This window comes from Danio rerio, chromosome 22, assembly GCF_052040795.2.
Source record: "Danio rerio strain M-AB ecotype USA chromosome 22, GRCz13ab, whole genome shotgun sequence".
NCBI lineage: Eukaryota > Metazoa > Chordata > Actinopteri > Cypriniformes > Danionidae > Danio > Danio rerio.
Genome location: NC_141042.1, coordinates 23,888,002 through 23,913,022, shown reverse-complemented (window position 1 = coordinate 23,913,022; position 25,021 = coordinate 23,888,002). Strand labels below are relative to the sequence as shown.

Genomic DNA, 25,021 nt, shown 5'->3' with positions numbered 1-25,021 from the left:
TCATGTACTCTAAAACAGGGGTCACAAAGAGCTAACTTCCTGCAGAATTCAGCTCCAAACCTGATCAAACACACCAGAACCAATTAATTAGGACCTGAAGCAGTACTTGATAATTAGAGACAGGTGTGTTTGGTCAGGGTTGCAGCTGAAATCTGCAGGAAGTTTGATCTCCAGAAACAGGGTTGATAACCCCTGCTCTAAAACATGGCAGGTTATTTCAAAACAAATTCTGGGTAAAATAGGGACTAACCCAACATTTTATTTTTATTATTATTATTATTATTATTATTAAATTAATAGGAACAAATGTAAACCAATGTTTGGGTTAGTTCATAATTTTGGTTTAAATAACTTAACATTTCTGACACAATTGCATGACAAACCTTAGGATTTTGGCAAAGATGAGTGACAGAACATCTTGTCCATGACTGTATTTTAAAACTAACAGTGGACCTGTCAAGTTTCTGTTTGTGTTCAGTTATCATCAACAAAATTTTTCACACAATTTTTTTCATTAATAAAATTAACACTGCCCTCAAGTTGTTTCAAACATGCAAGACTTACTTTGCTCAGCAAAAAACACGAGCAAGCTTCATCAGCGCCAATAGCCTAGTGTTACTGTGCGCTAACATATAGCATCAACGCATATAGGTCACAGCGACCCAAGTTAGATTCCCGGCTCAAGTTTCTTTGTTGATCCTTCCCCCCTCTCTGCTCCCAATGCTATCCTGTCTGAAATCTCTGCTCTCCTTTCATAATATAGGTTAAATGCTCCTAAAAAATATTTAAAAAAATTAAAAAAAAAACAACCACAAGCAAGTTTCTGGAGAATGTTTCAGTAGTTTTATCCACACAACAACACAAACACTAAAACATGTGTTTAAACATTTAAGTTTTGAACAACTTAAGATTAAAATTTTTAGAAGTATATGACAGCATTTTTATTTCTGAGAAAATGGTTTTAGTTACTTCACAGACCATCAACAAAATCAACAGTTAGGTCTCCTCGGATGCAAACAAACGTGTGCAGCCCCACTGAAAAGCAGTGGTTTGTGTTTTCATCCAAAGATGAAGGACTGTGTGTGTTGCCTGTCTGCCTTTCCTCTTTGTACCCTCCCTCCGTGCCTCCACCTCCACCTCCTCCTCCTCTCGTCTTATTCTTGGCCAAAGGTTAAAATGCTGAACTCGCAACCTCCTTGGCAAAACCTTTTCTTCTTCCGCTCCTTTTTTGCGCTCATCTATAAAAGATTTATTTCACAGTATGTAGAGGTCTGGATTAACCCACTCCATGCCCCAGAACAAAGCCATTGTCTTTGTGGCCGAACAGGTCCGTGTAAAGAGGAAGCACCAGCTCCTCGACATCCACAATAATGCCATTGTGCCAGGCATACTGGAAGGGTCTTGGCTGTCTTTTGGGGGGCTCGTCTAGACTTTGAGCCAGCTACTCAAGGAACTGGTAGAAAATCCCATCAAGCAGTGGAGTGAACGTTAACTAAGGTAACCCGCTGTGAACCTGATGAAGATGTCAACCGAACATATGGGCGAAGAGAAATTTCTTTTGTTGGTACAAGGAGCTTTTTTTCTTCCCCTCCAGAATGAAGGGGAGTGGAGAAGGGGAGGGAGGCCAGTGTTTGGAAGCCAAAAGCAAGGAATAACTGTGGTCATCAGTTTACTTCTGGATCAGTAACTTTATTCTAGCTTCGAGCAGCTCTGCCCCCAGATCTCACAATTAAAAGGGTAAGCAGATTAGCAGGCATCTTTCAAGCTTGAACAGAAAGAAAACACTCAGTCGCTTTAAAAAAAAAGGAAAAAGAAAAATCCTCCTCACTCTTTTTTTCTGCGAGCCACAAATAGCATTACATTTCATGCTACTTTACTTGGCAAGAGCCTTAAAAAAGGATATACTTTGCTGCAATGATATGCTTCTTTAAAGTATCACACTGATCATTTACTGCCTGTTAACTGCTCGGTGCAAACAAAAAAAAATGCAATAGTTCACAATCATGTACTCTGATAGTTAAGCGAGCATCTGTCAAGATGACAAGTTTAGGCACTTTACAAGAACTTGCAAGAGTTTGTAGTGATTAAGGCTGTCTGCTCTCACGATTAAAACCTTTTTGTGGGTCAGTCATATCCATATAATTACACAATGCAAATCTCAAAGTTTGACTATTTGCCTTTGTTCATTTCAGTTATAGACACAGATATGATAGTTAACACCAATTATATAATAATTATTATTTTGTGTATGAGAATCACGCAAATACATTTATAATTTTAAACTCTGTACTACGGCTGTACGATATTGGGTTAAATATTGAGATAAATATTGCAATATAAATACAGTTTCACAAGATATATTGAATAGGTCTATTGAAGGTTTTCTATACATACATACATATACATATACACACACACACATGCACACACATATATATATATATATATATATATATATATATATATATATATATATATATATATATATATATGTATGTAGCGAGGCAGTGGCTCAGTAGGTAGTGCTGTCGCCTCACAGCAAGAAGGTCGCTGGTTCGAACCTCGGCTCAATTGGCGTTTCTGTGTGGAGTTTGCATGTTCTCCCTGCCATCGCGTGGGTTTCCTCCGGGTGCTCCTGTTTCCCCCACAGTCCAAAGACATGCAGTACAGGTGAATTGTCTGGTATTTGTGCGGAATTGTGCGGTTGGCTAAATTGTCCGTAGTGTATGAGTGTGTGTGTGGAGATGGGTTGCGGCTGGAAGGGCATCCGCTGCGTAATAACTTGGAAGAAAAGTTGGCGGTTCATTCCGCTGTGGCGACCCCCAATAAAGGGACTAAGTCGACAAGAAAATGAATGAATGAATGAATGAAATAACTTGCATGAAAAGAATATATATAATTTTTACAAAATGAAAGTGGCAACAGTATGAAATAAGTTTGCTTTTAAAATAAAATTTGATTTGAATAAATAAAAAAGATAACACATTTAAATGAAGCTTCATGCTTTAGTCATAATAAACCATTTAAAATGGCATTTATTTTCATTCTACTTATAACTTTTATTTAAATATAATACTGATTATAAGAATGACACGTTCAAAATAGATTACATTTTTACATTATAATATTATTAACAGTGATGGCAACAGGCCTTTATTTCTGTCCTAATTTCCTGTGACATTTTAAAATGGTTCAATTAAACCCTCAAGCTGTCGTTTTGTATTGCTTCTGTTTGTAGCAGACAACATTTTGCTCTTTCCTTCTTATTTTAAATTTCAAGTTATGCCATCATCTCCTCTACTCTGCCATTCGCTTTCTATGATCACCTGTGACATCCAAAAACACACTGATGTCAACATGATACAAATCATAGAAGAAACCACAGTCAGTGTTTTGAATGTTTGTGTAAAAATGGCCATGAGCAAGAAATAAATAACAAGTGACAGGCCATCTGAAAGATAATAATAAACCAAAAGCACAGCAATTACAAAAACAAAAAAAACAAAAAAAAAATAGAGATGGACTTGACACAGTATCTGGCATGGTTTAATATGCAAAAATACCCAACAAACATCAAACGCTGATTACTCCCGTGTTTTATAGCAATGTGTGACAATTTGTCAAAAGCCTGTGTGGATTCATTTGCATATCCTACACACGCTTATAGATTTCAGCTAGGAAACAGAATGAGAGGAAGAAAAAGTAAAAAAAAAAAATGTTGAAGCTAGTTGGGGTGCAACCCAATTTCACAGCTTCATGATTGAGTGGAGCAGCATATGGATGTCGGCTATGTGACAGTCCCGGCATATCACTGTATATTAGCGCAGTCTGTCACAATACATGTCCAATAGTGGGAATGTTTATCAACTGTCTGCATGTGAACGGCTTTTTTTTTTTTTTTTACTTTGCATACCATTTGGTTGGGCTCATAGCTAGCATGCAACGTCGGGAAAGAAAGCCAGCGCACCACAAAGAGAATAAACAACATTCAAACAATCTGCCTCGCAAATCACACCTTAACTCCTGACTCAAGGGTAATTTATATGCGCAGTACAGACGCGGGAGGGAGGTATTGCCAAGCCCGCTAATCACATCAGTCATCAAACTGCCTTATCTCAAGCTAGGCTACATCTCATGGACATTAAAATGTCTTTACCTCTTAAAGGGGGGCAGCCGCGACTCCGGTTTGGGTGCGCGAGGAGAAAAGCTGGAAAGGGGCTGCAGCAGGTAATCACAAGTTGCAAACCATATGCTCGCACCATCTGCCTCACACGTAACACGTACACGCATCTAAAAATGGGCTAGCTTGCAGGAAAAACTCAATTATCTATTAAAGCATATGACAATTAGGCATTGGACGGGGAAGGTGTTTTTGTAAGTATCGTACGCTTTCGTAGTAGCAGTGCCTTCGGGCGAGTAGCAGTGACGCTATGGGATAACAACTCTACTGGGATAAAGAGATTTTTTTTCTTTCTGTACTGATTATTTGGTATAAGGTTTGTGTTTGGATGACTGAACTGAGGATTACTGAACAGAGCAGATTGATTGAAAACAATCTAAACAAACGGTAAAAAACTGATAAACAAACCACTCTTAGGAGCGAGTCTTTTAGGGAGTCATTCTAAAAGATTCCATCACTGTATGAATCTCTGAAAGCATTTAATAATCAACTCACTAGCTTTGTTTCCATTCAAATATGCCAATTAAATTATATGTGCAAAACAGGAATATCCAACACAATCTCATGGCAATTCGTAGCTTTTTCATTTAGTGGCTAATTCGTACAAATTCGTACGATCTAATTCATACATTTTAGTACGATTTGCGTATCCCCCAATGACGGTTGGGTTTAGGGGTGGGGTTAGGTGCCACGCCTCCTTTTTAAAATCGTACATTTTCTTACGACTGAACTCGTACGAATTCGTACGAATTAGCCACTAAACTGCCAAAACGTAAAATACTTATGTTTTCTCGTGAGATCAGGCTGGAATATCGCGTATATGACATGCAAATAAAGCACCATTGCATCCAATGAGTCAAAGAGAACGAAAATGTCACTTCCTGATAAACTGGTGGCAAATAAACAGAATTTGCTCCAGTAGGAGAAGCCGCATGAATCTTTTATTTATTTAATAAATTACTTGCGCAATGCTGAAACACAATAAACACGTGGTGGCATCAGAAGGGGTCATACGTGGAGCACAGTCGCTCTTGACAGTTCTGGAGGTAATAAATAATATAACAACACTAATACTGAAATAGTTACGGCGTTTTAGAACGACCAAAACAAAATTTCAGAGGTTTTACAATGTGCTCAAGCTGCCTTTCCACTGTATATGACATTTGGACACGACTGTCGGAATTTTCAGTATTGTCGTGCACCATGAGAGAGAAACGGATTCTCGTGCTGTTCGAAATGATGAGCAAAAACAGCTTTTATTCTTTGTGCATTCACCATGGTTGAATGAATGAATGAATGAATGAATGCTAGTAACTCATAGACTGCTAAACATTTTGGGGGGAATGTGGAGACTACATAAATAATTTTTATTATTCATTTATAAATAGAAATGTTTTTTTTTTTTTAATAAACTTTTTTTCTGATTAAAAAAAAAATTACGGGAACTAATTCTCATCTAACGTACATGCATCTGCAGGGACAACAATGAATACATCACATCTGGTCGGCCGATCGCATACAGTTTAGTCGCAGGAGTTCAAATATTTTAACGTATGCACAGCTTAAATCGGATCAGAATTTTCCGCATACAGAAATGATCGGATTCCATGCAGCTACCGGACTACTTTCCATTAGAAATTAATGACATCCGGTCTGTCACTTGTTTGTCGTGTGCAGTGGAAAGGCGGCTTTAGATGTGGAGCACAAAAGTGCTAGACAGTTCTAGAGGTAATTAATAATATAACAACCCTAATACTGAAATAGTTAAAGCGTTTCAGAATGACCAAAACAACATTTCAGATGTTTTACAATGTGCTCAGCCTGCTGGTTTGTCCATTCACACACATTTTTACCATCACATGATCTCTTATAACAAAATCACATGACTTTAATGCGCATTATGCGCACTTTAATGAAATTTGTTCAGTAAAAGTGTTTTCATCGTAGTTTATGCGCATCTTTTCTTACCGAATTACATACATTTATGCACATTTTCAAAATTGATGCGCATCTTTGAGTTTCCATCAACCGTTTTTTTTATGTACATATCAAAAATGCGCACAAAAATACGTGGATGGAAACATCGCTACTGATGCTACTTTCAGTGTGCATTCAATTTTAATCCGTTATGATAGTAACTGTAAAATTATGTGATTTTACGTTTAGATGTGTTGTGGACAAGACGCGTCAGACCAACCTCTCAGAAACACCACATACTGTATGTGGCTACTTAATGGCTTTCCTTGTTCTGAAAGCTTTAACCCTTTAACTACCCCACCAAGAACAAAATTTATGGTAAAAGTACCGCAATTAATACATGTACTATGAAAAGTCTGAAATATGAATTGTAAGACCAATTTATTATTCTTTTCTTAAATGTAAAAAAAAATAAAACATTTTTGAAAACTAAATCATCTTTATTTTTTTTTAAGTATGCCATAAAATATTTCAGATTCTCATGTTTTTTTTTTTTTTGTTTTTTTTTGTTACAATAAAATCAAAATCAAGTGTAGTAGTGCAACAGGATGTTTGTTTTATTTGTTTGACCGACAATGCTTTGTGAGTAAACCATTATTTAAAACGGTCATTCTTTAAATGATTTAACAGTCATTATTTAAAACAGTAAACACATGGTCACCGGTTTGGTAGAGGGGCAGTCAAAGGGTTAATAACACACTGAAATGATATAACAACATCCTTTCTCATTATTTTTGGAATAATGTGATGAAAAAGGGTATGTTTTTATTGAATAACATCACACTTTTTACCTCTGCACTTAAACGTGCAATTCTGAGTGTGCTCTACATGTGAGTGGACTTGATCCATCATGTGTAGAAGACACACTTTCCTATCCATATGCACCAGACAATCTTACCAACACTTTTCAACATGTTTCTAGAAAAAAAATATGCAAATCCTAGTGTGTTATTTGTAATAATAGAATGTCACAATGAGAAACTACTGAAGGCTTTTTTGGTCATAGCAGCTTAAAGACGCCTCTCATAAAATGAACCCACATGTGTTGCTCAGGTGTAAGTTTTTCCACAGACTTTAACAGTGTGTAAAATCTTGATGGTTTTGTGGGTCTTGTCTATCAAATCTGCTCTTTAACTTGTATTTTCTATTGGATTCAAGTCAAGTGATTGGCTGGGCCATTCTACAGCTTGATTTTCTTTCTCTGAAAGAACTTGAGAGTTTCCTTGGCTGTGTTTTGGATCATTGTCTTGCTGAAATGTCCACCCTGGTTTCATCTTCATCATCTTGGTAATGTAGACATTGGACTTGCGAAGCTAATATTCATTTACAATGAGGAAGGGCAGAGGATTGCTGAATAACTATTGAGAGATTTCAGCTGCTGTCTGGGCTTTTACTGCCTTTCTACACTTCCCTTTCTTCATGTGTTCTATACTTTTTTTTCCTAGGTCATTTAATTTTATTTTACATAAACTAATTAATATTGATTTATTTGCATATATGGATTTCTTTAGATGTTATCAACATGTGGTGAAAATTTCAAGTCAACAGCACCTTCAGAAATATGCTTTCTGAGAAAAATGGTGACATGTTGAATACTTTATTCCCCAACTGTATATTTGGCAGGACTAAGTGAATCATCACTTTCAAGCCTAAAAGTGATTTTACTATATGAAACACCTATATTTTATTAAAATATTATATGAAGCTTTGTGTAGATAACAGAAAAATATGTTCTATTTTATAACACGCACTGTTCTCTGCGGTGCGTCTTCCTGAAAACAACTGCAGCTATTTCAAGTGCAACATTTAACAGGCTTTTGCTTAGGCTTTAAATAAATGGCACAAATACCTATAGTTCGATCAGTGCAGACATTACTAACTCGCATTGCATAACTGATTTAAATACTTTCCTCCCATAAAACTCATGTCAGACAAGAAACTCCCACAAATGCATTTTCAGTGAGGCACAAAAAATCCGTTTCCATGCCTTTTTAGCACTATTCTTCACTGCACGTGTTTAGTAAATACAGAAAGTACTTTTTATGTCAAAAGACTGTAAATAAATCTGAAATAACATGGTAAAACTAGAACCTAAAGTTTATTGATAAACTTTGATGTTGGCTTGAGAAAGCCAACGTGACTGCGCTAGGACTGGGAATGGCAGTTGGCAGAAAGCACGGCGGCGGTTGCTAAGTGGTTGCTAGGCAGTTGCTAAAACAATTATGGCATTGTTAGGTAGTTGCTAAGCAGTTGCTAAATGGCAATGCTCGTGTACATGTTTGATCAAATGCTAATACTTAGGAGGCATTTATAGCATATGTTATTGCATTTAGATAATCATTCATAGCATGTAGCTTATCGTTATTAGCAATTGGCTTCCATTATCATTGTTACCATGCATAGTACACAGGAAGTCCCATTTGCTAGCATGAGTCAAACAAGCCAATGCCCAGGTCCCTACGATGTTCTGATGTAGAGATATTGCTATTTTTAAATGGTTGCTTGGTTATATTGTTTTATTGCTATGGGGACATTTGACAGGTTAGTGATGATACATCAAAGCTTCTTGGCAATATGAGTGATCTAAACCAACCCCGATGTTTCTATGACAGTCTTTATGAGTGTCAAAAACTGTACTTGAACATTATGTATTCCTGGTGTTCGGTTGCGGCTGGAAGGGCATTCGCTGTGTAAAACAAATGCTGGATAAGTTAGCGGTTCATTCCGTTGTGGCGACCCCTGATTAATAAAGGGACTAAGAGAATGAACATTATGTAAAAATGGCTTGCCGTATTTTTTTGAAAATACAATGCTTAATAAGTGTGAAAGTGATACATGCAAAAATAGCTTGCCATATCAGTAAAAAATATGGAGTTTAAGTCAAAAATGGCTTGCCATATTTTGAGAAAAATAATGCTTAAAAATTATTTATTGGAAAACTAAAAGTCTGATAAACCTTAAAGATATAGCAACAAAATCTAACGCATCTAAATACAGCTTTTGGCCTAATTTGGGGCTTGTATACTTTTTTTATATGCTCTGATTATAAAAATTTTATATTTAACATTTTTTATTAAAAAATGATAAGTCTTACAGGCATGAGGAGATATAGCAACAATCTTGAATGTAGAAGGCACATTTTGACCACATTTGGGCCTTGTGGCATGAACGGCCTAGGAGGAGATATGTTTGTTTTCAAGGACAGAGTAGTATAACAGTATGTTGGCTTTCTCAAGCCAACATAATGAAGTGCTTTTTCATATAGTATTGCTCAAAATTAATATAGAAGGAGATTCGTTGATGTGTTTAATGTTCTGTTATGCTCAAATTTAAAGGTATTTTTATGTCTGGGTTTCTGGGGTTGCCACTGTGCCAAAAAGTAAAGTTTGTGGGCATATTGAAACCATAGCTAAAGACCATGAGATTCTTTATTTAAAGGACAATGTCTGTACACAGTTCTCAACAGTGAAAGTTACTTTGCTAATTAATATATGCAGATATATTTGTGCCATTGTTAAGTAGAATGTAGTAATAATATACATCAATTAAAAAACTAACATAACTGCTTAAATGCAATATCACTGAGTTTGAGTTTTCATTTAAGTTTAGGTTGTATATTGTACAGAGAGTGGTATGTAAAGAAGCAGTTTTTAAACCTGAATGGTTTAAGGCATTACTTTGTAAGGATTCTGTACTGATTCCCAAAAATCACATTTCTAGACAAAATAATATTAAATATATATAATATTAGATATTTAAATACATTTAAGATTCAGCGGCTTTGTGTTGGGTTTAAACTGTGTGATTATATTGTTGTTATCTCTGAATGTAAACTGGGACAGGAAGAAGTGCAAGGGTGCACTGCTTATGTTAGCATTAGCAAACCCAGCTCAGTACAGTTACCACCAACAGAAAGACTAAAGAATTTAACCAGCTACCGCTGTGATGTCCAAAGGTGAAGTGTGAAAACTTTTTGGCTTCCACTGTAAAGGAAACACTAAGGAGATCGACAAGAGTCATGCCGTTTGCAAAAAAAAGCTATGCTAAAATCCAATATCTGGCACAAACTGAGCTGGTGTTCAGATGAATATGTAAATATGTGCAGCACACTTCATTCTAAACACAAAATAAGAAGTTAAAAATAATGAAATTATAATTTACAACTTATAATGTTAGTCAAAAGTTTTCCACATTAAACATCTACTTTATAGGAAAAAAAAAATTTAAGAGTGCGCTTGAAAAATCTCAGTTTCTCTTTATTAATTAGGCGTGGGTTTGAGTAAATTGTTTGTTTTTTATAAAGGAGTGACAACATTTTAGGGGTTTAACAGATCATGGTTGAGTCGTAATTTGTACGAATCCCAACCCACGGTTCCGAACACACGTGACCTGCTTGATACATGTTTTGTTTTTTTACTTTACTTTACTAAATTTGCTGCATTCAAATCACATGTATAAAAGCATTTAGGCTTTCTTGTAAAATATAATAATGACTGAAGAAGTTTTGGAAGGTTATTCAGGATGTGGTGGGTTTCTTAGGTTATTAAAGGAGTTTTCTGTCACTACTAGTTTAGCCTGCATTAATGCATTCAGTGTAAGCTGCATGATTAATCATTAAAAGGTCGGGATCTCAACACCCACGCAACATAAACTATAAATGATGGTGATTTGCATATGTTTATTGAACCTTCGAATGGCTGCATTCAAATCTAAAAACGCAAAAATAGATTCAGTCTTTAGTTTACAAACAGTCAAATAACACAGAATTACTGAGATAACAGATTATAGTTTAAATAAAACCACTGATGTTTATGGACAAGATTAAAAACCACCATCATATGCATTTAACTTGACCCTCAAAAATGAGTTGTAGGCAGCAACTATATTATTTACCTAGTAGGTGGCGACAACCAGCCATCAAAAATATGCCACTGAATAATTTTATGCAATATTAGGTTTTATGAGCATGAAGTTAATTAGCAATGAAACTAAATTTGAGTGAATAACTGAATCAAATAAAAATGAGACTAAAATAAATATGGGTTGCACAAATTATAATCTTAGATTTATTCATTCATCATTAGCATTGCCAACAGCAGTAGTGGTAACAGTGAATTTTCCACAGTACTGAATATTTTACAGTTTATTTCTATCCAGTTGATTATTTCTTCATTTTATTTTTAATAAAATGACAAGTTTATCCAAGTTCTGTTTATTGAAACCAAAAGTTTGTTGCAGTGATATCTTTGTAATGAATGAAAAGCAAATTACATTTATAAGCAAATTGAAAGCAAATATCATCTTTGCTATTCCACCAAATCTTGTTTTTTTAACTCTTATGAAGGTAACTAATTGGTACAGTAATGTCTAAAAATGAATATAAATTCACAAATAATTTTTTGTTATTTCATCAATTGTCATTTAATGCTTTAATGACAAAATTTTTATTAAAAATTTAGAAAAAAAAATGTCATTAGTAGTTCACAGAAAAATAAAAAATAAAAATTATTACATTTAACATAGACTGTGGGCGGCCGCCCAGGTATATTAACACCCACCCAAGCATATTTGGTTGGTGACATTTATTTTTTACTATTATTATCATCCTTTTACACTTTTTTTTGCATCCGCCCAATATAACTAAACATCCACTATTGTTTAAGTAGTGGAAAATCTCCTCTCACTCTACGCTTTTCCTACTTCTCGTTGTGTGCGCGCAAGACTCTCCCACAGACAATCTCACATGCTTTGCAGGGACCCACAGAGACCCGCCCTTTTGGGACATAAAAATGTGTCCATCTGAGGTTTCTAAATCTCCTAAAATGTCTAGGATTCGACTTTTGGTTTTGCTTTCTAAGCCGTCATAAATTTAAAATGTAATGCAGAAACAAAATTAAAGGCAGATTTACTTTTGCATGGCTTCGCAGCTGACAGTGCATGCACAGCTACAAGACCAGAAGAAACATTATATAATTAATTATTTGATCTAAATAACTCAGATAAACTTTTCTATTTACTCAGAGAGGACGAAATTACATCTAGTCCGGCTGCAAAATATATGTACACCATTAGAAATGGTTAATTAACTCATTTGCCTTATTTAAATAATCTAAACTTTTTATTCTTTTAATTTTTTATTTAAAGATTTGTATTCCATAACTATTTCTTATTTGCTGTATATATATATATATATATATATATATATATATATATATATATATATGTGTGTGTGTGTGTGTGTGTGTGTGTGTGTGTGTGTGTGTGTGTGTGTGTGTGTGTGTGTGTGTGTGTGTGTGTGTGTGTGTGTGTGTGTGTGTGTGTGTGAAAATTTTGTATTTTTTTTATTTGATGATGTTGATACTTGGCTATACTGTACAAAATGTCAGCAGCATATTTTACCTGTCATTGTGTGCACATCGCTCCTAAATAGAATAAAAGTTAAACAAATAGTGGTTTTTAACAGATTTTTTTTTTACTTGAAAATAAACAGTTTAGGGCTAAGCTGTGGTGCAGTGGGTGGTGCTGTCGCCAGCAAGAAGGTAACTGGTTCGAGCCTCGGTGGAGTTTGCATGTTCTCCCTGCGTTCACGTGAGTTTCCTCCGGGTGCTCCGGTTTCCCCCACAGTCCAAAGACATGCGGTAGAGGTGAATTGAGTAGGCTAAATTGTCCGTAGTGTATGAGTGTGTGTGTGTGTATATGTTTCCCAGAGATGGGTTGCGGCTGGAATGGGTTGCATCCGCTGCGTAAAAACTTGCTGAATAAGTTGGCGGTTCACTCCGCTGTGGCGACCCCGAATTAAAGGGGCTAAACCGACAAGAAAATGAATGAATAATGAATGAAACAATGTTCGTTAAAATAAAAATATTATTAAAAACCACTGTCACTTTGAGGTAACCATGTGCTGTGGGTAAAATGTGTTTCAATCCAGCTTCCACCACAAATATATTTCAAACCTGTGGGAAGCACTGCATATCTCATTCATTCATTCATTCCGCTTAGTCCCTAATTTATCAGGGGTCGCCACTATGCCAACTACTCTGGCATAGGGTTGTCATGATACCATTAATTCCCATTACGATACCATACCAGCTGAAGTATCGTGATGCCAAGTAGTATTGATACTGTAATTCATAACTCAAATCTATGAAATAAAAAAAAATTGTCAGAAATACAAATACTATATCGTATATGTTATAATAGGCCTACTTGAATTGAATTCATAATTCCCCTATTATTGAAGCAAAAGTATTTGCACATCACTTCACCTAAAATACATGAGTTTTTTTTTGTTTATTTTGTGGATAACTGACCAACAAAAATACATTAAAATAAAGATACAAATTATACCAAATGAAACTTTTTACAAAAAGAGCAAACTGGGATATATGAAGTGGTCAAATTGTTTCAATGTTGCTCTTTTTAGTGTCTCATCCAAGCGGCAACCTCCTGCTCTCCCTCAGGAAGCCAATACGGAAGTAACTAAAACTGCAATTCATCCGAAATTCCGCTAGTCCTGGCCTCTCCTGGCTCCAAAACAGAGCAAATTTCAATTGAGCCCACTGTTAGAATGGCCAACTTTACAGCAGAAAAAAAGGTGTTTACAGCCTGGTACAAAAAAAGATTTTGGTTAATACAGCTAATATTACCCTTCATGACAACTGTGAGGGGGGTGAATTTTTTTATAACTCATCTGTTTCCTTTATATTAAGTTATAATAATTTTGCATAATTAAGGGAGTGGCCACTTGAGTGACAGCTTGGTCTCACTGGTCGCCGTCACGTCACCTCAGCTGAATCCTGCAGATTAGCCACTGAACTCGGCATATTTATCGTATTTCTGTGTTGTTTTATGTGGCTTTACACAGTCAACTGCCTTTTGGACTTGTTTCCTACAATTATTAGATGGCATGGCATGCTGAGTGAACTTAATTGTGCTCACAAACCATTCACGTGGCCTCCGTTTCCCATGTGAGTAAAGTTATATACTTATATACCATCTCTATACATGTATTTGTTTTATTTAAGATCATTTATCATTTTTATTTATATTTAGAGCTGTAATGCACTCCAGAATCTGTCAGATTGATTAGCTGTAGGCTCTAGAACCGTCATCTGAAGCGTTGTCATACAGTGTTATGCTGTATTTCATCAATATTACATAAACATTAACTAACACAGACTATATCTGAAGTGTTTGGATGTAATTCGCGTTTTCCTCCTGTTGAAAAACGTCATAAGAACAATGTTTAGTGGCTCAGTGTATTACTACAGTGTTTTTAAAAGTCTAAACACTTTATTGATATAGTGTACAGCCAAGCACAAGTGGTCAGAATACTAACGAGTCACAGGTGATAAAGTATTAAGCGTTCTCCCAAAGTAAAGTGTGTCTGAATCAGGTCCAAGCAAACTGTCTGCAGGTGTCTGTAGCTCCGCTCACTCTCCGCCTCTTTGCCCTTGTTTGGTATCCCGCCGTGGGTGTGATGACGCGAAAACAAAATGGCGACGGTTGGCCGCGCCTACTTGTGGCTTCTTTTGCGCTCTTTAGAAACCTATGGGTGACGTCACGGATACTACGTCCATATATTTTACAGTCTATGGTCTCATCTATTGTTTTTATTTTTAGTCTTTTTAAGTAAAAATCTAAAGTGATTCAACATTTCACTTTGTAAGTTGTTCTTTTTACAAGATTGTTGCTGTTGTTGTAGCTACTAAATCATATTGACAAGAATAAAAATGAACTGATTCAGATGTGCGTTCGAACTGAAATGTCAGAAAATGTGCAATAGGTCAACATAAAAGGCATGTATTCTACAGTTTTGCCACCTTAAAGTGCTTCACACACTTCAAATAAAAGTCTAGTGTTGCATAAGCGTGTGAGCATTCTAGTGACTTTTCCACATGCAACATTATATACTGTAGATAAACCATTAATGACGATACTGCCATTTACAAACTACAGTGCCACCGCCAGTATTTGGGAGCCATAGTATTACCATACTACCATAGTTCTGGTAAACCATGCAACCCTACTCTGGCATGTATTTTACTCAGCAGGTACCTTTTCTCAAACACAACTATAAAATTGTACATCTTAAGAAACATTTTACAAATCGGTTCTTAATATTTCTCAGCTGTATATGCTAACATTCAAAAGTGTGAGGTCAGCATTTTTTAATGTAAATAAATACTTACAGCAAACAAGCAGTAAATAGATGCATTATCAAAAAAATATGAAGCAACAACTATTTTCAACTTAATAAAAATAAAAAATGTTTCTCCAGCAACTAATCTGTATTTTAAAACTATTTCTGAAGGATTCATAAAACTGAAGATTGGAGCAATGGGAAATAATATTTTTAAATAAAATAAAGTTTTAGCTCAAAACACCCATCAGAATCAGAATTTTTACAAAAAACGTTGACATTTGAGATTTCATTTCAAACTGGTTTAACTTAAAAGCTTTAAATGGCAGCTATTTTACCCCTTTTTCAAGATTTAAGATAAGTCTTTTGTGTCTCCAGAATGTGTCTGTAAAGTTCCAGCTCAAAACACCCAACAGATTATTTATTATACCTTTTAGAACAGGGGTCACAAACTCGCGGCCCGCGGGCCTTTTGCAGCCCCCAGTGCAATATTTTGTGGCCCGTGCCGACCGCTGTACACTGACAGAATCAGCGGAGCGGGGAGAGAGAGCGCTCCCCGCTCCGCTGATTCTATCCATACACCCGCCGTGTAAACAAAGGGGCGGGGATGCCAGTGACGTCACCACGCACCCCGCCCCTTTGTTAGACGCTGTGACGGGCGGGAAGTGTTAGGAGGGAACTCACGCTGGCCAGAACCAAGGTAAGCTGTTCCCGCCCCTGCCTGCCACTTAGCTACCTATCTGCAGCCTGCCACCTACCTAGCTACAGCCTGCATCTTATATATATTATAGGTAGATACAGACAGGTACAGACTGATGTGACTGGAGTGGGGTGGGGGTGTTTTATTTATACATATATACGCCTTTTTTTTTGGTGAGGGCAGGCATGTGCACACATAAGGCTCAACCTGTGCAGTGCACATGCCCTTTTTAGTCTTGGATAGAAAGTGCCCTTCCTAAATGATCAAATGTGCCCCCGCAACGCGGCACACCTTCGGTCCCGCCCTTCAGTAGGCGCACGACAACACCGCTCTTGAGTACGCGCGAGACAACACAGCTGATCAGTACGCGCGCGATACACCGCTCTTCAGTACGCGTGCATCCACTCTGCAGATCTGCAATCATTTTTCTGATCTGCAATCAGATTTGTGAGAAGAAGCGCTGTCAAGTCTCTGGCAGCAAGGAGTAGGCAAAAGATGCCATGTTCAGAAGAACTGTTCATAATCTTCACTCAATGTTCTATTAATGTTCAGAACACTTCATGTTCAGAAGAAATAATTAAAACTGTTAATAATGACATTTGAGGACTTTTTTTGTGAAATCCCTTATGCGGCCTAGCCTCACCCAGACTTTGCCTCCTGCGGCCCCCAGGTAAATTGAGTTTGAGACCCCTGTTTTAGAATGTTGAAATTCTTTGCTGCTTTGTCTTTGTCTGCTTTGAACACATTGTAGTTGTTTTTGTGGCCTGTGCCTTTAATGCTAGTTCACCCCGTCCACTGTTCCCCGCCCACTGTCAGAGTGTGCCTCGATCTCTGCCTCAGCTGCGTCCGATAAACAGCACAGTGACAGACAAGGAAGCAGATCTCACATAAGGTTTGTGAGAAATACTACAGTGAGAACTTTTCCAATGATTATATGATGTATTTATTGTAGAGTTAATGAGTTGATGAGAACAATGAGTTACACAATGTCAACACAAATAGATGCACTATCAAAAGATATGAAGCAACTATTTTATAACTTAATCATCAAAAATGTTTCTCCAGCAACAAATGGGTATTTTAATCTATTTCTGAAAAATGTGTGAAACTGAAGATTGGAGCAACAGAAAATAATATTTAATATATATATATATATATATCTATATATATCTATATATATATATATATATATATATATATATATATATATATATATTATTTTTTGCATATAATAGTTTTTAGCTTGAGATTATTTCCAAAAACAAATCCTTTAATACATTCTTACCAAAAAAAAAACTTTTAAAATGTATTTTAACTTATTTAACTATTATTCATGTAATAAAAATGAAAGGTTGAGAATGTTATGACTTGGAGTATGAGAGATGCGACAAGCATCCTCACGTACTTAACTAATGACAGCTCTGTATGCTAATTCCATCTGACACTCCCTGAATCAGAGATGGAGCCGAGGACCAATCCAGTGAGAGAAGACACGACTCCATGTGTGACAACAAAGACCTCATGAATGAGTCACATGATATTCAATGACAAATAGCACAGCAAAGCCCTCACAAAGACAAGCGGTGGGGACTGACCTACATTCAGTGGTGAAAAGTGGGCTGGAGCCCAAAAAAAGAGGCCAGCACCGTGATACCAAACTCAAAAAAAAATGCCACAAGTCACTCTGCACGTGAACATTTTTAGAAGAGGAAGTCCTATATTGCACCATTTGAAAAATGAGATGTGATGCTAATGAAGCGAGGCTAGTCTGCTCTTAAGGTTACGGGGAAACTTTTTGTTTTGCTATAAGGATCATCATTAAACTACTACGTTCCCAAACAAAAACCTAGTTTATATACATTTTATTTAATTAATCTTTTTAATTATTTTTTTTTTTATTGAACAGAGAAAAAGAACAAAAATCTAATTAAATCAAGATGATTAAAATGGGTGTTCACATTCATGCAACAGAATGAATGTGAATATTGGGTTATCAAAACAAAGCTTTTAAAAAGCAGAATTATATTATACTTGACATGCCGTTTGAGATACAGAACACCTTCTCTGCAACACTTCTGTCTTTTAAAAGTGTGAGACATGTTGGTCAAAGATGACCATATAAAAGAAAATGACAACAACTTTTAATAGAAATGAATTTGCACTTCAACTTTTTCAAGCTTTGAAACACTCAATCATACACGCACTCCTACACTACGGACAATTTAGTTAATCCAATTCACTTATAGCACGTGTCTGGACTGTGGGGAAAATCAGAGCACCCGGAAGAAATCCACACCAACACAGAGAGAACATGATGAGTATTATTATTATTAATAATAATAATAATAATAATAATAATAAGACAAAGCAAAGCTCCTCCCAAAAGAAGCCTACAGAAAAACCTGAGCAACTCTTTTAGTATGTCTTTGTTAAGAGTCTTCCTCATTAGCACTTGTTGAATTGACAGCAAACTTCCTCTCTGGGTTCAGACTCATTTCAGCGCTTGAAATGACACGACGCAATAATCTAAACCAGCAGGATTAATTATTTACAGTATCCTCACTTTAGAAGTCATTACACTTCTCCGAGAATAGATCTGCCAAGAAGTCTTTCCATGTTCTTGTAGACCGACTGCGACAGTGCACTTAAATGAGGAAGTCTGGGAGCGCAGCGTCAAGCCCTGCGGTACCTCAGAATAAACCAATCAGCAGATTCGTCCCGCCGCCACATGCACGCAAAGCACCAGTGCTGAGAACAGGTCCAATGTAGTCTATTAGGGAGGGGGTGCTGGGGTCAAACCACCTGAGAAGAAACAGGTCGACTTCCTGCAGGGCCTGACTGTTCCTGTCACATCTGCTGATCTTCAGTCGCCAGCACCGGACACTACAAACACTAGCACTGCCATCCAGCTGTAGTAAAGAACGCCAGTCTGCTGTCTACACGAGTAGTGCTGTCATGCTTCCACCAACATTTCAGTAGCCAGTGCCAACAACACAGTTCAGAGTCACAACAAAACCATTAAACTAAATACAGGTGTAAAAACACTCTGAAATGAGGAGTTGTGCAATTTTGACTACTTCCAAATAGGGCTGCACAATAAATCATTTCAGCATCGATATCGCAATGTAATAATTGACATTAGTCGCATCGCAGGATATGCAATTTTGAGTTTGTATTACATTTTATCATTTGCACGTGTTTTTGATGCCTGTGATTATATAATGATTCTAAAATCATCCGGATATAAGAATTTGTACCATTTGTGACCTTAACTTTGGATTCATTTTATTAAATTATTTTTATTTGTATCATTTAGTTAATGTACTTGAATACTGTTAAGACTCGATAGAAGATCGAAACGATAAAACACTATATTTTAATTGTATCTTTTTCTTGATTGCAATTATTGATTATTTTGTGTGAAAATACTCACAACACATACAAATACAGAAGCACACTGCAAGTAGCACAGACAACAATGAAAATGTGTCAGAGAACTCCAAAAAGTTTATAGATTGTTTATTAGATTTTCTGGAGATGCAATCCCACTGCCGAATCATCCCAATCAATCTAACAGTATCAATTCTTTTCAAATAGAGATATTAAGTCATCTGGTAGTATTTTATTATTCATATCGCAATATATAATCGCAAAATAAAAAAGATATTGCAATGTTAGATTTTTCCAATATTGTATTTTCAAAGGTGATCAAAAACAAACTAGATTTGGCTGTTTTAGCAGTGTAATCTCTCATAAGGTCAAATGAACTCAAACAGCACAAATAAAATAAATAAATAAAAATAAATAAATAAAAATTAGAGGTGTGAACTTACACTGGTCTTACAGTTCCGTTACGATATCTCAGTGCATCTACGATGCTTTACATACAGTTTTATGTTTTGTTCACCGCAGCAATTCTTGTATTAAAATGAATAAATATATTTGTATACTATTTGTAATAAAACTGTCCTTTAATACAAACAGCCCGATATATGAACTGTACCTTTAAACAACACAAGCATTTATAGCAAATAAACAAACACAACTATCCCGCTTAGAGAGAGAAATTGACTTTGCTTTCATTTTCTCTGTTCAGCAAACACAAACGCAGTGAAATTGTGCATTGTTTTTGCGTTTTTAAGTAGTTGGAGTGTTGTAAATACGTGCCCTCACCTCCCTCACCATAGTAAGCTACGGCGACATAGCGCATAGGAGATAAATGACATCAGTACATATTAACAGGTTATGATTATTATTGAACCGATACCAAATTGTCCGCGTCTGCATAGCGGTGCACGGAAGAAACAATTAATTTTGACACCTCTAATAAAAATGGTTACAAAACCAATACCATCTCACACATATAGCAACTTTTTGATTTAGTGGCTAATTTATATGAATTTATGACTTCATTAGTTCATTCAAGTAAAGTTTGCTCATCTCCAAATGATGGTTGGGTTTAGGGTCTTTTTTTTCAAATCATACATTTTTGTATGAATTAAATAGAATGAATTAGCCAATTTTCTGACAATACATAAATTCTACTTTTCAGAATGCAATTCTTTTTGAAAAATGATTGTCTATGCTACAGCTACACAATATTAGAACCTGATATTGTGATTTATTTGTCCGCAATAAAAAATGCAATATGAACACAGTTTCACAAGATGAATAGCTCTATTTGGCAGTTTTCTAGGGAGTCTAACATTCTTCAGGTAGAGTAATACCAAAGCATAAATTGCTTTTTTTACTTTGTCTTGTTTCTATTCCAAATATCGAAAAAATCTTAGATCACGTAAAAATATTGTATTACTTTCAACTTCAAAAGAAATAACTCAAAATTTAGTTGAGGCTAAATGATTAGCCATTGGGATAAGTAAAATAAACGTTTTAATGTAGATATTTGGACAAAAAACAAGACAAATATTCTGAGTAAGATAAACGTTGTTGTGCATAAGCTACATAAATTAAGTATAAATAATTAAATGCAATTTATCTTTGTTGCACCCCAAAAATTTATAAGAATAATAATAACAACAATATTCCTCACATTTATGGTCCGTTTCCACTGAGTGGTACAGTACGGGTCGGTAAGGGGTCAGTTTCAGTCAACGTCATTCTCGCTCGGGGAAATGTCTTCAGTAAAGCTGTACGGGTGGTTCACATATCATATGAGAAGCACTTTTCACAAAAGAGATGCTCTTTATACGCCTTCACAATCTATGATATGTTATCAATTATAGAAAAACTACACGCAACATATATTTAGTCCTTATTTGAGTTTAAAAACAACACACAACATATAGCTCACAGTCAGTGCAAACTTCTCATCTGTATCTTTAATCTTCGCCAGCACATGTAACCTCTCGTTGTTAAACAGTAATTCTGTCATTCCGAGTTCATAATAGTGCAAAAAAGTGATGATATTAGATAAGCATTGCAGTTTTTTTTCATATTTTAGGTTGCTGAAGAAATCATTTGCTCTGTTTTTTTGTTTTCCTGCTTCTCCTTTGTTTTTTCACGCTTCACTCTCGCGTTTGTGTTTCTGAAAGGATCGGATGCATGTTATAATCAAGAGCTCAAAAAGTTTGTTATTTCAAATATAGATGCGCGGCAAGTGCACAAGAGCTCTATGGAGGAAGTGAAACCGCCCGCGCTTTTAGTCGACCTCGTAAAACAAAATCAGGACACAGCAGATTTTGTTCTTCTTGGCCTTGTGGCTGTTCATCAACATTAGAACAAAGTTTGCTTTAGCAAGTCGACCATAGTTTGTTATTATATGTGTATAGTAATACGATGTAATGTCTCAGCTGTGTTTTTAAAAATTGTCGTTACTTTGTTTACATTCTCCTGCCTTATGTACACTCTAGTGACGTTTCTCTGTAAACCAACATTGTTCAGCTGCGCGTCCGTTTGAAAGGGTACACAAAAAGTGGTACGGTACGGTTTGCTTTTTGGTACCTTTTGACAGTGGAAACAGCCATAAAAGCGTACTAAACCATACCCTACCACTAAGTGGAAACAGGCCCTATAGGATAGAACTTTCTTAGACATTCAAATTGTCAATTGCTTCAAATATTTTTAAATAAACATAAGCAATTCTAAAAAATAAACAAACAAACAAACAAACAGTTTTAGTGCAGAGCACTGATTTTAACATCACTATAATAGGTTTGATCAAACATTAAATGCTTTTGGACCACCAAGACTTATTTTTGTTTGTTGCAAATTGAGTGACCTACTTTATAATGTCAGCTTGAACTTTACCCTACCTGACAAACATTGCACACTCCTACTTGCTACCTACTCCTGACCACACTTTTAAAAAACACTGTCATTTTATTATGATAAATATTTAAAATATTTTTTTTTTATATAAAAGGAGGGTATTTGAGAAGGACACAAACTCGCAACAACACAGTCTAGAAACAGGTGACTGTTGAACCATCCAGTGCTGGCAAATTTGGCAAAACTTCCGTCGTAATCATAAATTCATATATTCACAGCCCCAGTGGAACGGCTTCAGACTGTTCACAACTAACGAGACTCTTCAGCACAGCAAGGGGAGAAAAAAAAGCACAGAGAGTTTCATGAAGTGAAAATCCATAACTTGCAGAACTGGAGGTCAATCTGAATTCAGTTCTAAGCAGGGGTGGGTGGGATAACTTATTCCACCACTTCAAACCATTGCTTTTTTCCATCATTAAGCTGTATTTTCGGGTGATGCTGGCAAAGGGGAACCGGGGAGACTTGATGAAGTTGCACGAGTATAATGAGGGCAGATCAAACCGAATTGAATCTGCATGACTATAAAGTAAAAGAAAATCACGCACAAACTAGCCTGTAGCCGTTCTGAGTAATGACCAATCAACACCATCTTAGGCACAGCGGCATTGTTAGTCTGACAGCAGAGCCTCAACAAAGTGTTAGCTGGCTCTGAACTCTAGACACAGCTGAGCGCCAATCAGGTTATTTAACAAGGTGGGGGTCAAATGGCAAAAAGAGACCCCTGGCTCGCAGACCTGTCAAAAGCTGGTGTGTGAAATTTGAGTCAGGAGAATGAAAGTGCTAGGACACTCGTTTAAGAAAAAAATAGCTACAGGTACTGTACATTTTTTAAATATTTATTGTGGTGACTCAAACTTCACATGAGAAAAGTTGAACAGGTTTATCCTGCAGCATTCAACTGAAACTTGATCTCTACAGGAAATTTATAAATTGGTGTAGTTTCTTTTGACTACACCAATTTTGATCTTATTTTAAACATAAAATTTAACCCTTTATTGGACACTGATTGAAATTATCATCTGTAAGTGATTATAAAGACTTTAGTGACTATAAAGAAGCTGTATGTAAGTTTTTGACTCTTGGCCCGTACTCACACTAGGTACAGTTGCCTCGAACCGGGCCAAAGCACACTTGTCCCCCCTCCCGTCTCCCTCAACGGCCCGCACTCACACCACAATCAGGCCTCGGCAGGCTTAAGTCATCGCTGCTGTGCTGTTCAGTAAAAAGCGCTGTCACTCAGCATCACAGTGGAGATTTCTCTAGTTATATTTAAGTCGTTTGATACGCGGTGACATGCAGTCAAATATTTTGGCAAACAGTCCTTAGGGATGCTGTGACACGCAGTCAGATACTTCACCGAACAGATCCGCCACTTTTGGCGTTCATAATCATAAAGCTCTCGTGCTGCAGGAATGAGAAGGTCTGCTAAAGGTGCGCAGCTGTCATGCAGTGAGGGGTTTGCGTCTTTAATAAACTACGGCAGTTTGTGTTCACTGATCAGTAAGAATGATTAATAAATCTATATGTAACAGTCCCTTAAAAGTCACGTCTCGCTTTCAGTTTCGGCTTTAGCGCGTTTTGCACCCACAATACAAACATACTGCGACAAAGCCCAAGTGAACCGCGCTTGGGCCCACCTCTTCCAACCAGGCCAGGGCCGGCCAAGTGAACCATGCTTGAGCTTGATTCACCGCACTCACACTTCACAATCGATCTGGGAAACGGGCCTGGGCACGGTACGAATGGCATAGTGTGAGTAGGCCCTTATAAAGCAAAAACACACCCTGTTTAGAGATGTTTAAGAAACATGCTAAGTGAACAAGTTTATCTGAAAAATGCTGAAGTCAGATATTGCGCTTTAAAAATGTGTGTTACTTGCTGGAACGTCTGTCTTTGTTTTGGTCATTTAACCCGCACAATGAGAGTTTAGCCATTTATATTTCAGCATTCCAGATTCCTCTGGTGGAAAACTGCATATTTCGTTCATTCAGTCAGGAAGGCTCTCAAAGCATTAACTGCAACCAAAATGCGACCACTGGTGGACAGTAGCAATCTCCGGAATGAGACGCAGATTCAGAGTTCCACATGAGGTGGTTATTAATTAGCAAATATTATAAATATTCTGAACATAAACATTAGGTGAAAAGATTACATTGTAACCTCATGTCCTAACAACACACTACCTGACAATATTTGCAGTGATAAGCAATTGGGCTGTTTGCACCAGACGAAACAAGACAGAAATTTAAATACAGCCAGTAAAAAGCACAGAATAGTACACATACTGCACTTTAACAAAATGGTAAGTTTTATAATGGATTACATATTTAATCTGTTTAAAATGATTAATGCTGAATCAATGTTGAATTCAATTTCAAATGGTTTATTTTATTTTCAAGATCTGAGTTGAACTATCTGCTGCTGCTTTTAGTAGTATGGCTATAAATGTCACGTAAAATGGCATTCAAACTCACATAATTAGCATTTAACACTGAATAAAGCACATGAGGTGTACCTGAGGTGATCACTGTAAGCTTACTCTGTTGTTCAGCAGCAAGTTATAGAAACGGTTTCAAAATATAAATTTCAGGTGTTGAGTAGAACAAAAACTAATTTTAATATGGAAAATATTAATATTAATATCACGTGCCGTTGCCTTTTATTTAGAACATGACTTAAATCAGCCTTTAAGCTTAACAATCAGGCACAGTGCTGTTGGTGTCGTCAATCTAGC

At 36.4% G+C, this 25,021-nt stretch overlaps 1 protein-coding gene and 1 long non-coding RNA gene across 5 annotated transcripts in view; both read right to left on the bottom strand.

Annotated features, from left to right (window-relative positions):
• The window catches only part of dennd1b (DENN/MADD domain containing 1B), a 207,361-nt gene that overhangs the window by 169,728 nt on the left and 12,612 nt on the right, over nt 1-25,021 (bottom strand). The window lies entirely within an intron of this gene.
• LOC147838496 (uncharacterized) lies at nt 6,640-10,361 on the bottom strand. Its single transcript, XR_015522040.1, has 2 exons — nt 9,399-10,361; nt 6,640-8,241 (listed from the first exon to the last, which is right to left on the bottom strand). It is a non-coding gene; the product is annotated as an uncharacterized LOC147838496 (long non-coding RNA).